Below are 13,097 nucleotides of genomic sequence, written 5' to 3' on the forward strand. Positions count from 1 at the left end.
ATATGAAGCCATTGAAAGTCAGTATCTGATAAATGTAATCAAAAGTTAAGTTTCATCTTCCCTCACACAAGAGTAACATTCTTATTCAAGGACCCCAAGCTGTTCCAATATTCTTAATAAACACCATGATCCTATGGATGCTTCTATTAATCATGAAGAGTCATTTCAACCATAGTATTTGAGTCAACACCATAAGAGACATAAGAGAAAGACGCTTTTTTCTCGTGTATGGCATTAGTGGCATTTAATAATTAAAGCTAAATCAATATATTAAAAACAGCATTATACTTTGGATCAGGTTTCCTTTGACTAAAATAACATTGCATTCTGAGATAAATACGATAACTATATTTAAAAGTTTTTCCACCGAATGCAATATCTGATCATATTTTTCAAGTATTACTGATAATTATCTGATAATGGTCTGCTCTGCTCCATAATATTCTTTAACATACTGAAATTGTAAGTGATTTGATATCTTCAGATTAGAAACTTATCTCAAGCCACTAATGGAATGAATACTGTCTGAAACATGTCTTCTATTCCAGTACTGTGAAGCTACGTTATCACTATAGGATTACCTACACACAGATAGCTAACCTATTCAAGATAAGTGAGGATTTGAATGGATTTTCTTCATTTAAGACCAGGTTTTCACATGAGAATTTTAGAATCAGACCAAAGTCAAGATATTTGACAACTGGGACAATAGTCTGAGCATTGATCACAGTAAAATATTATGCTAGACATAGCTTCCCTAAGAAACTTAAACATTTTCTCAGTGCTGAAAAATAAAAACTACAAAACCAAAATGTTAGGATCCTATAATATGGTGCAACAGGATCAGGGGAAAAGTGTTTGATGGTGTGTACATTTCTCCCAGGCAGGACACTTTGTGTTATCCCTGATTCATAGAGCTACTTCAGGTTTTCAGGATAACTGTTGCTAATCACATACAATGCCCAGGCATGGTATAACGGGGTAGAGACTGCAGAGCTGATGACTTTCTGTACTCTTTGAGAATCTGCTGAGTAAAGCAATTGTCTGTTTGGGATTATGCTCTCTAGGTCCAGTCCTTTTGAGTCAGGATTTTCATGAATAATTGGCAGTCAGCTATATTAGGATTTTCTTTTGTATCATATGTGCTTTGCTTCTGTTGAATTATATAGAGAGCCAATAAAACCAGTTGCGGATGGTTGTAACAAAGTTGTGTTTGATGTGAATGAAGTGTTCATATTGCAATACCATGAGCTAAATCCTTTTGTCATAATGGTTAGATTTTCGGATAGAAACGAGGGCTGGCTGAAGATACAGTAAGTCAGTTGTCTTCAAGGTGCTCCACTGAAAACACCAAATCAATTGCAAATTGCAGATGTCAATGCATCTACTTGAATATTCTCTGCCTGGGGAAATTCACCACGCTTAAACAAAAATACAGGGTATATCACCAACTGAATAATACTGTAAGCAAATTAGAGGAGTAGAAATAATAAAATAATAAGGAAAGCAACAAGAGAAATGTGACAAATTCTTAAAAAGAGAAATAATGTCTCCTTTGGAAGCTCAATCAAAATGTCATCCTTCTGTAATATGGAGTTAGGCACAGTTCTGTCTATTGTACTGATGAAGGACATAGTTCTAAATGTGAATTTCCATGTACCAGATCTTTCCATATTTTTTGCTTTATAAGACTCACCTGATTACAAGATGCACCCCCAAATTTGGTGAAGAAAAAGAGAAAAAAATATTGTTTTATGTTAAATGGGGGTCTCTCTTATAATGCCAGTGTCCGTCTTACAAATCATATGTCCCTCATCCAGGTATCTATATAACCCCCATCCTTGTGCTAGCACATGCCCCCCTGTGCTGCTGTCAGGCACATGCCCCCCTGGTCACTATATGCCCCCTGTGCTGTCAGACACATGCCCCCTGGGTCACTATATGCCCCCCTGTGCTGGCAGGCACATGCCCCCCGGTCACAATATGCCCCCCTGTGCTGGCAGGCACATGCCCCCCTGTGCTGCTGGCAGACACATGCTTTCCCCTGTGCTGCTGGCAGACACATACCCCCTGTGCTGCTGGCAGACACATGCTTCCCCCCTGTGCTGCTGGCAGACACATGCCCCCCCTGTGCTGCTGGCAGACACATACCCCCCTGTGCTGCTGGCAGACATATGCCCCCCCTGTGCTGCTGGCAGACACATGCTTCCCCCCGTGCTGCTGGAAGACACATGCCTCCCCCCTGTGCTGCTGGAAGACACATGCTTCCCCCTGCTGCTGGCAGACACATGCTTCCCCCCTGTGCTGCTGGCAGACATATGCTTCCCCCGTGCTGCTGGCAGACACATGATAAAATAACAAACACTTAACTCACCTTCTGATGATGGCTCTGTGCTCCCAGCTCCTCAGTTGTGCTTCCTGTTTCCCAGGCATCGGATCATGTGACCTGGGCACACAGTGATGTCATCACTGTGCTGTGCCGATCACATGATCGGATGTCAGCACAGACACAGGAAGCACAACAAAGAAGCTGGGAACACGGAGCCATCAGAAGGTGAGTTAAGTGTTTTTTTTTTTTATCATGTGCCTGCCAGCAGCACAGGGGGAAGCATGTGTCTGCCAGCAGCAAGGGGGGAAGCCTGGGTCTGCCAGCAGCACAGGGGGGCATGTGCCTGCCAGCAGTAGAGGTGGGGGCATATAAGAGTGACCGGGGGGCCATATCCATGATGGGGGGAGATGAATGCACATGTAATATTCGCTGCTCCCCTGTGAATCAACTCGGCACAGGTTCAGCACCGAGGTGATGGACAGCAGGTGCAGTGAATATTACATAAGGATAATGAGCAGGAGCACAGGACCTCCTGCTGTCTCTGCAGCTGGCAGCAAGCCCACTCCAGCCCCCTGACGCCACTCCAGAGCTGCCCCCCTCCTCTACAGCACACAGATTCGGATTATAAGACGCACCCCCCACTTTCCCCCAAAATTTGGGGGAGCAAAAGTGCGTATTATAATTCGAAAAATGCAGTAACCATTTTCAAACTATGGGCCCTCTATTTAAAAAAGGTTAAATTGCAGATCAATATAAACGAAAATGGGCAAAAAGGAAACTCTGAAAATTAGGCAAATGGATTCCTTCACCCTCTCAAGTCACCCTAGAGGTGTTCACAGATATCTTTGCCCAAAACAAAGGTAATCATATTATAATTTTTATAGTTTATCCATGTTTTGAAATCTGAATCAAAGGGAGCGGCTTTGATATGTGACATGGTATGTGTAATAAATTCAAGGCAAAAATGAAAGACCAGCCAAATAGAACCTAAAACAAATCTTCCATACATTTTTTTCAAGACCATAAAGGTAACTTCACACTAAGCGACTTTGCAGCGAGAACAACGACGATCCGTGACGTTGCAGCGTCCTGGATAGCGATCTTGTTGTGTTTGACACGCCGCAGCAATCTGGATCCCGATCTGGAACTTTATTTCGTCGCTGATCACCCGCTGTCCATCGCTCGATCGGCATGTGTGATGCCGATCCAGCAATGTGTTCACTTGTAACCAGGGTAAATATTGGGTTACTAAGAGCAGGGCCGCACTTAGTAACCCGATATTTACCCTGGTTACCATTGCAAAAGTAAAAAAAAAACTGTACATACTCACTTTCTGATGTCTGTCACGTCCCCCGGCGTCCACAGGGTTACGCGCTGCTGCTCAGAGCTTCCTGCACTGACTGTGTCAGCGCCGGCCGTAAAGCAGAGCACAGCAGTGACGTCAACGCTGTGCTCTGCTTTACGGCTGGCGCTGACACATTCAGTGCAGGAAGCTCTGAGCAGCAGCGCGTAACTCTGTGGACACCGGGGGACGTGACAGACATCAGAATGTGAGTACATAGTGTTTTGGTTTTTTTACTTTTACAATGGTAACCAGGGTAAATATCGGGTTACTAAGCGCGGCCCTGCACTTAGTAACCCGATGTTTACCCTGGTTACCTGGGTGCTGCAGGGGGACTTCGGCATTGTTGAAGACAGTTTCGCTGGAGAGAGTTGTCTGTGTGACAGCTCCCCAGCGACCACACAACGACTTACCAACGATCATGGCCAGGTCGTATCGCTGGTCGTGATCGTTGGTAAGTCGTTTAGTGTAACGGTACCTTAATGCTTGCTAGATGTAAAAGCTCAAACTTCTATTCAACTTACTGTAGTCAAAAAATTATATACTGCTTGAGGAGATGAGCAAATTACTCTGCTGAGGATTGATTTTAAGTTGACTTTCCTGATATTTAAGGTTAAAAGTGAATCCCAACACTTTGAGATTTTCCTTTTTTCTCTCTCATTTCTAATCTTTCCCTGCTCAAAAACTAAGAGTGTAAGATTGTTATACAAGTATATTTATTTATAATAATTTGAAACTTTGCAGTGATGTGATTCACAGTGATTCTATTTAACAGAATTCTAAATTTTGAGAAAAATTATGTGAAGCCTACAAATTTAAATTTCAAACCATCATTTTTAACCACTGGATTTCCCCCTTTAGCATGAGAACAAGTCCTGCTGATTTCAATTAAAATTTCCAGTTAGATGCTGCTCGATGGTCTCAACTTAGGTAAACTTTCAAAACCAGTGAATAAATTTAAATCTTCTAAGTGTAATGTGCAAGCACAAAATTAGTGGCTTATGGCACCTAGAGAGATTGAATCTTCTCCTACAAGGTATTATTGGCCTCTCCTGCCATTCTACTGAACTGTAAGTAACACTTATGGAGGTCTGGATCTTAACAATACAAATCCTTTAAAGAAGTGATTTCCAGTGGTTATATTTATTGATTACCTATCCTTGGATTAGTTATCATTATAAGATCGTTGTGGTCTAACACACAGCATCTCCAATGATCAGAGGATGACTTATCACAATGGACACATACTTGAAAAAAAACACAGAATACAAATGCACCTTTGAATGTATGCAAAGAAAACAGTGCAACAGCACACTGTATGGGCTGAGATATATGAAACCGTGAACATAAAAAAATTAAACTGCTCAATCAAAATGTCATCCTTCTGTAATATGGAGTTGGACACCGTTCTGTCCATTGCACTGATGAAGGACATAGTTCTAAATGTGAATTTCCATGTACCAGATCTTTCCTTAAACTAACCATTTTCAAACTATGAACACTTTATTTTAAAAAAAGGTTAAACTGCAGATCAATATCAACAATAATGGGCAAAAAGGAAACTCTGAAAATTAGGCAAATGGATTCCTTCACCCTCTCAAGTCACCCTAAAGATGTTCACAGATATCTTTGGCCAAAACAAAGGTAACCATATTATAATTTTTATAGTTTATCCATGTTTTGAAATCTGAATTAAAGGGAGCGGCTTTGATATGTGACATGGTATGTGTAATAAATTCAAGGCAAAAATGAAAGACCAGCCAAATATTACCTAAAACAAATCTTCCATACATTTTTCAAGACCATAATGCTTGCTAGATGTAAAAAGCTCAAACTTCTATTCAACTTACTGTAATAAAAAAATTATATACTGCTTGAGGAGATGAGCAAATTACTCTGCTGAGGATTGATTTTAAGTTGACTTTCCTGATATTTAAGGTTAAAAGTGAATCCCAACACTTTGAGATTTTCCTTTTTTCTCTCTCATTTCTAATCTTTCCCTGCTCAAAAACTAAGAGTGTAAGATTGTTATACAAGTATATTCACTTTTTGTAATTTGAAACTTGCAGTGATGTGATTCACAGTGATTCCATTTAACAAAATTCGAATTTTTGAGAAAAATTATGTGAAGCCTTCAAATTCAAATTTCAAACCATCATTTTTAACCACTGGATTTCCACCTTTAGCATGAGAACAAGTCCTGCTGATTTCAATTAAAATTTCCAGTTAGATGCTGCTCGATGGTCTCAACTTAGGTAAACTTTCAAAACCAGTGAATAAATTTAAATCTTCTAAGTGTAATGTGCATGCACAAAATTAGTGGCTTATGGCACCTAGAGAGATTGAATCTTACTGAACTGTAAGGCCATGTTCACACATAGCGGTTTTTACCACGGATCCACGGCGATTTTGATGCTGCGGGTCCGCAGCAGTTTCCATAGCGCATTTACATGTAAACCCTATGGAAACCGCAAACCACTGTGCACATGCTGCCGGAAAAAACGTGCAGAAACGCAGAGGTTTAAAATCCGCAGCATGTCACTTCTTTGTGCAGAATCGCAGCAATTCTGCACACATAGAAATGCATTGAACCGCTTACTTCCCGCATGGGGCTGTGCCCACGTTGCGGGAAGTAAGCGGTTAATGTGCGGGTGGTACCCGGGGTGGAGGAGAGGAGACTCTCCTCCAGGCCCTGGGAACCATATTTGGGGTAAAAAAAAGAATAAAAATAAAAAATCATGTTATACTCACCTCTCAGCGCTGCACGCGGCCGTCCGGTCAGAGTTGCTGTGCGAACAGGACCTGCGGTGACGTCGTGGTCACATGACCGTGATGTCACGAAGGGTCCTTCTCGGCACAGCATCTTTGGAACCGGAGCGCCGGGTGCAGCGCCCAGGAGATCCGGACATCAGAGGGTGAGTATAACCAAATTTTATTATTTTTAATATTACTATTGATGCTGCATATTGCTGCATATGCAGCATCAATAGTATAGGAGTAATCCCGCAGCGGAAACCGTGGAACAAACCGCGATAAATCTGCAGGGATAACCGCAGCGGTTTTGCCCTGCAGATTTATCAATTCCGCTGCAGGAGAACCCGCAGAGGGACGCCGCAAAGTGTGAACATGGCCTAAGTAACACTTATAGGTCTGGATCTTAACAATACTTACTAAGCCTTTAAAGAAGTGATTTCCAGTGGTTATCTTTATTGATTACCTATCCTTGGATTAGTTATCATTATAAGATCATTGAGATCTAACACACAGCAACTCCAATGATCAGAGGACGACTTATCACAATGGACACACACTTGAAAAAAAACAGAATATAAATGCCCTTTAGATATTTGCAAAGCAAACAGTGCAACAGCACTCTGTATGGGCTGAGATACATGCAAACCGTGAATATTACTGTATTACTGCCAAATAGAATATACATAACACACCTCAATCTACCTTTCTTGTGATAGGGTCCTGAACATTTCTATTAGACATACCTTTTTTGGGCCAAAAGTCTACACACTAAAATAGCAGATATTATCACATGCTAAGTAGAACAATCTTAGACCAGAGTCACAATAGCGATGTTAAAATCAGTCCAATGTTGATGCAGGAGAGTCAGACGAGTGTAATGCAAGTTTCATGCTAGTGTCATGCCTTTTTCATGCAAGTACAATCCAAATTTCCACACCTAGCATCCGATTAACATCCTAATGCAGTGTGATTGCTATCCGACTGCAGGACCGGACTGGCCATCTGGCAATTCTGGCAAATGCCAGAAGGGCCTGTCTGGTTGTGGGCCACCTTGTCTGCTATGTTGTTAGCAGAATCTGTGCTCTCAAGATACCCATACTGTTAAGAGTTTTGATGGAGCACAAAGTCGCTGACTCAGTCACTTACCCCAGAAGTCCATGGATGTCATTCGAAACATTGGTCTTGTAAGAAATCTTAGTTTCTTCCATCCTGGGCAATATTAGTAATATATCCCATCTGGTGCTTGGGGACGTAGACAGCATGGGCCTGTGAGATTTCAAATACCAGGGCTGAATTTCTGCCCCAGGCCATACCTGTCCGACTGCAATGCGATTTTATCATGAGCTTATACACAAATAAATTCTAAGTCATGTAAACATCACTTTCAAAGGAAATCTTCTTCAAAAAAGAATATATATACACTGCTCAAAAAGATAATGGGAGCACTTACGCAACAGAATATAACTCCAAGTAAATCAAACTTCTGTGAAATCAAACTGTCCACTTAAGAAGCAACACTGTTTGACAATCAATTTCACATGCTGTTGTGCAAATGGAATAGACAACAGATGGAAATTATTGGCAATTATCAAGACACTCTTGATAAAGGAGTGATTCTGCAGGTGGGGACCACAGACGACATCTCAGTACCAATGCTCTCTGGCTGATGTTTTGGTCACTTTTGAGTATTGGTTGTGCTTTCACACTTGTAGTAGCATGAGATGAACTCTACACCCCACACAAGTGGCTCAGGCAGTGCATCACATCCAGGATGGCACATCAATGTGAGCTTTGGCAAGAAGATTTGCTGTGTCTGTCAGCATAGTGTCCAGAGACTGGAGGCACTACCAGGAGACAGGCCAATACACCAGGAGACGTGGAGGGGGCTGTAGGAGGGCAACAACCCAGCAGCAGGATCACTACCTCAGCCTTTGAGCAAGGAGGAACAAGAGGAGCACTGCAAGAGCCCTGAAAAATGATCTCCAGCAGGCCACAAATGTACATGTGTCTGCAAAAATGGTTAGAAACCGACTCCATGAGGATGGTCTGAGTGCCCAACATCCACAGATGGGGTTGTGCTCACAGTCCAACACCATGAAGGATGCTTGGCATTTGCCACAGAACACCAGGATTGGCAAATTTGCCACTGGGGCCCTGTGCTCTTCACAGATGAAAGCAGGATCACACTGTGCACATGTGACAGACGTGACAGAGTCTGGAGTGTTGTGAATTAGACTTTTTTGGCTCCCTCTTGTGGTCACTAGTGATATGACTCTGGGATTGTCTTTCCTCAGTTTGGCACCCACCTGGGTCGTTAGTCCAGGGGTGTTGCTATATATACTTCCTGAATTCTCAGTCTGGTGCCTGGCATCATTGTAATCAGTTCCTTTCTGTTTGCTCCTGTCTGCTGGTCCTGGATCTTGCAAAATTAAGCTAAGTCCTGCTTCTTGGTTTTTTGGTTATTTGCATTGTTCTTATTTTTTTTCCAGCTTGTACTAAATGTGATTCCTGATTTTGCTGGAAGCTCTAGGGGGGCGGGTATTCTCCCCCCGGGCCGTTAGACGGTTCGGGGGTTCTTGAATATCCAGCGTGGAAATTTTGATAGGGTTTTTGCTGACCGTATAAGTCATCTTACTATATTCTGCTATTAGTCAGTGGGCCTCTCTTTGCTAAATATCTAGTTCATTCTTACGTTTGTCTTTTCTTCTTACCTCACCGTTATTATTTGTTGGGGGCTTGTATCCAACTTTTGGGGTCTTTTCTCTGGAGGCAAGAAAGGTCTGTCTTTTCCCTTCTAGGGTTAGTTAGTTCTCCGGCTGGCGCGAGACGTCTAGAACCAACGTAGGCACGTTCCCCGGCTGCTGCTATTTGTGGTGCTAGGATTAGATATACGGTCAGCCCAGTTACCACTGCCCTATGAGCTGTTTTTTTGTGTTTGCAGACTTGGTATTTACTTTTGAGACCCTCTGCCATTGGGGTCATAACACTGGAGATGCCGTGGAGAGCGATCTGCTGCCTCCAACATCCTTTAGCATGACGGGTTTGACAGTGGGTCAGTAATGGTGTGGGGTCGCATTTATTTGGAGGGCCACACAGCCCTCCTTGTGCTTGCCAGAGGTAGCCTGACTGCCATTAGGTACCGAGATGAGATCCTCTGACCAATTGTGAGACCATATGCTGGTGCGGTTGGCCCTGGGTTCCTCCTAATTCAGGACAATGCCAGACCTCATGTGGCTGGAGTGTGTCAGCAGTTCCTGCAAGATGAAGGCATTGAAGCTATGGACTGGCCCGCCTGTTCCCCAGACCTGAATCCGATTGAACACATCTGGGACTTAATGTCTCGCACCATCCACCATCATGATGTTGCACCACAGACTTTCCAGTAGTCGGCGGATGCTTTAGTCCAGGTCTGGGAGGAGATACCTCAGGATCTGCCGCCTCATCAGGAGCATGCCCAGGCATTGTAGGGAGGTCATACAGGCACGTAGATGCCACGCACAATACTGAGCATCATTTCCTTATCTTGAGGCATTTCCACTGTAGTTGGATTAGCCTGTAACTTCATTTTCCACTTTGATTTTGAGCATCATTCCAACTCCAGACCTCCATGGGTTATTTGTTGTGATTTACTTTGATAATTTTTAGGTTTTATTGTTCTTAACACATTCCACTATGTAATGAATACAGACTAACAACTGGAATATTTAATTCAGTAATATCTAGGATGTGAGATTTTAGTGGTCCCTTTATTTTTTGGAGCAGTGTATATATAAATATGTATAATATATACTAATCTCGACATGCTCAGCATGTCACTCTCCGCAAGGAGAAATGATACTTCTTGGATCCCAGTCAGACGCCTCTCACTCAGCCAAACCAGATCTCTACTTTGCATTGACGAGGGACAGTACCCTGAAACACAGTGTCTGCAAATTGAGATTCTGGTTTGGTTTTTATACTAAGTCATGTGAAAAGGCTCATTAAAGGGTTGACATTGACTGTTAGGATTGCTACTACCAATAGGTGGCACTAGAGTTCTAGTCCTCTTTCTTGTATATATAATAGGTAGATAGATGTAATAAAAACCAGCAATTCAGCAGCCACCTAGTGTAAAATCACAGCAGGTGCTGACAGGATAGAATAGATGGATTACATACAGTAAATACACATATAATAAGTAGATATATAGATTTCAGTGACATATACAATTAGTACAGTGTGTGCAGCTTACTGTACATCTATTTACATGTAATTAATAAAAGATTATTTTTCAGAAAAAAATGGCATGGTCTCTCACGCAATTTTCGTAAGCAGCAGAGGGAAAGCCGATGGCTGGGGGCTGATGTTTATAGCCTGGGAAGGGGATAATACCCATTGAGCTTCCCAGGCTACTAATATCAGCTCACAGCTGTATATTTAGCCCTTACTGGCTGTTAAAATGGAGGACCCCTAAAAAAATGATGTGGGGTCCCTCTATAATTAATAACCAGCAAAGGCTATGCAGACAACTGTGAGCTGACATTAATAACCTAGGAAGAGGCCATGGATACTGGCCTCACCCAGGCTGAAAACATCAGCTCTCAGCCACACCAGAAAAGGCACATCTCTAAGATGTGCCAATTCTGGCACTTAGGCTTACTCTTCCCACTTGCCCTGTAGCGGTGGCAAGTAGGGTGATAGCCGCTCCTATTACTAAACCCATAGTTACATTGTACAAAAACAACAGACACCCAGAATAAAGTCCTTTAATTGAAAGAATTCCCTCGACACCCTTTTCATCGGCAAAAGAGTAAAAAATCACCTTTCCGCAGAGATGCTGCTAATACATGTGATCCAGGATGGGGCTAGCTCTCCTACATCTAGATGGCAGTCTGCATGATTGCATAATGTGACCATACACCCTGTCATCCAGCAAAAACACTGAGCACCGTGTGCTCAGTGTCTCATTGTGAAATCATATTCCCTGTCTGAGGGCTCTGTGAGCGTGAGAAAGTTCTCCTGCTTGTGTTGCCATCAGACAGGTCCTGCAAGTTCACAGCCAATGAACTCACTTTAATTAATTCAATACATGTACAGTAGGCTGCACACACTCTGTACTAATTGTATTTGTCACAGACATCTGTATATCTACCTATTCTATGTGTATTTACTATATGTGATCCATAACTTCTATCCTGTTGACTCCTGCAGTGATTTTACAGTACACAGTAGATGAATTGCTGGCTTTTCTTCTATCTATGTATCTATGTAATATATATGCATATACAGCTTTGACAAAAATTAGGAGACCACTGCAAAATGTTCAGTTTGACTGATTTTTCTCTGTTTAGGTATATTTTGAGTAAAATTCATTTCATTTATTCTATAAATTACTGACAACAAGTCTCCGCATTTCCAAGCAATACATTATGTATTTTTCTGAAAAGTAGAAGTGGTCAAAATTACAAAAAAAATCCAGTGCTTTCAGACCTCAAATAATGCAAAGAAAACAAGTTCATAATCATTTAGAAACAATACTAATGTTTTAACTCAGGAAGAGTTCAGAAATCAATATTTTATGGAATAACCATGATTTTTAATCACAGCTTTCATGAATCTTGGCATGCTTTCCACAGTCTTTCACACTGCTTCTGGCGCAAAAGTGTAAGCAGTTCTTCGTTTGATGGCTTGTGACTATCCATCATCCTCTTGATTACATTCCAGAGGTTTTCAATGGGGTTCAGATCTGGAGATGGGGCTGCCCATGACAGGGTGTATATGTAGTGGGCTCTTAATTTTTGCCAGAGCTGTTAATGTGGGTGTCACTAACATCTATACACACATGGTCAAAATTGTTGATACCCCTCGTTTAATGACAGAAAAACCCACAATGGTCTCAGAAATAACTTGAATCTGGCAAAAATAACAAGAAATAAAAAAAAATATATGACAATGAACAAATGAAAGTCAGACATTGCTTTTGAACCATGCTTCCACAGAATTTAAAAAAAAGAAAACTCACGAATTAGGCCTGGACAGAAATTATGGTACCCCTGAAAATATTGTGACAAAAGGGACATGTTAAATCAAGGTGTGTCCTCTAACTAGCATCACAGTTGTCTACAATCTTGAAATCAGTGAGTGGGCCTGTATATATGGCTACACTCACTGTGCTGTTTGGTGACACGATGTGTGTCACACTCAACATGGACCAGAGAAAGCAAAGGAAAGAGTTGTGCAGCGCCCCAGAGTCCTGGTCGTTGCAGTAATGTCGCTTTTCCACCAGGGGGAGTGATGTTACGTCTGATTGTACTAAAGGAGTTCACCTGACCAGGTATCAAAGTCACACACTACACTTCACACTCTAGTCCACTAGGGGGAGCAAAGGTTCTATGTACTAGGCCACTCCTCACAGATGGGTAAAACTGGTGGGTTGAATAGGAAGTTAGACAGAAAGCTACCTGGGTTTGACCCAGAGAAGACCTGTCAGGCAGACAGGGGGAGAAGGAGGAACATCTGAGCTGCAGACAGAGGGTCTCCGTCAGGGGTGGGATCCTGACAGAGGCCAAGCACGAGATAGAACGTTACGGATCTGCGCCTGCACTTAATTGCGGCAGCATCCTAAGAAAGGACACGAAGCGAAGTATATTGTGGAGAGTGAGAAACGAGATCACAACACAAGGAGATAACACC

Source organism: Ranitomeya variabilis, chromosome 3 (genome assembly GCF_051348905.1).
Source record: "Ranitomeya variabilis isolate aRanVar5 chromosome 3, aRanVar5.hap1, whole genome shotgun sequence".
Classification (NCBI taxonomy): Eukaryota; Metazoa; Chordata; class Amphibia; order Anura; family Dendrobatidae; genus Ranitomeya; species Ranitomeya variabilis.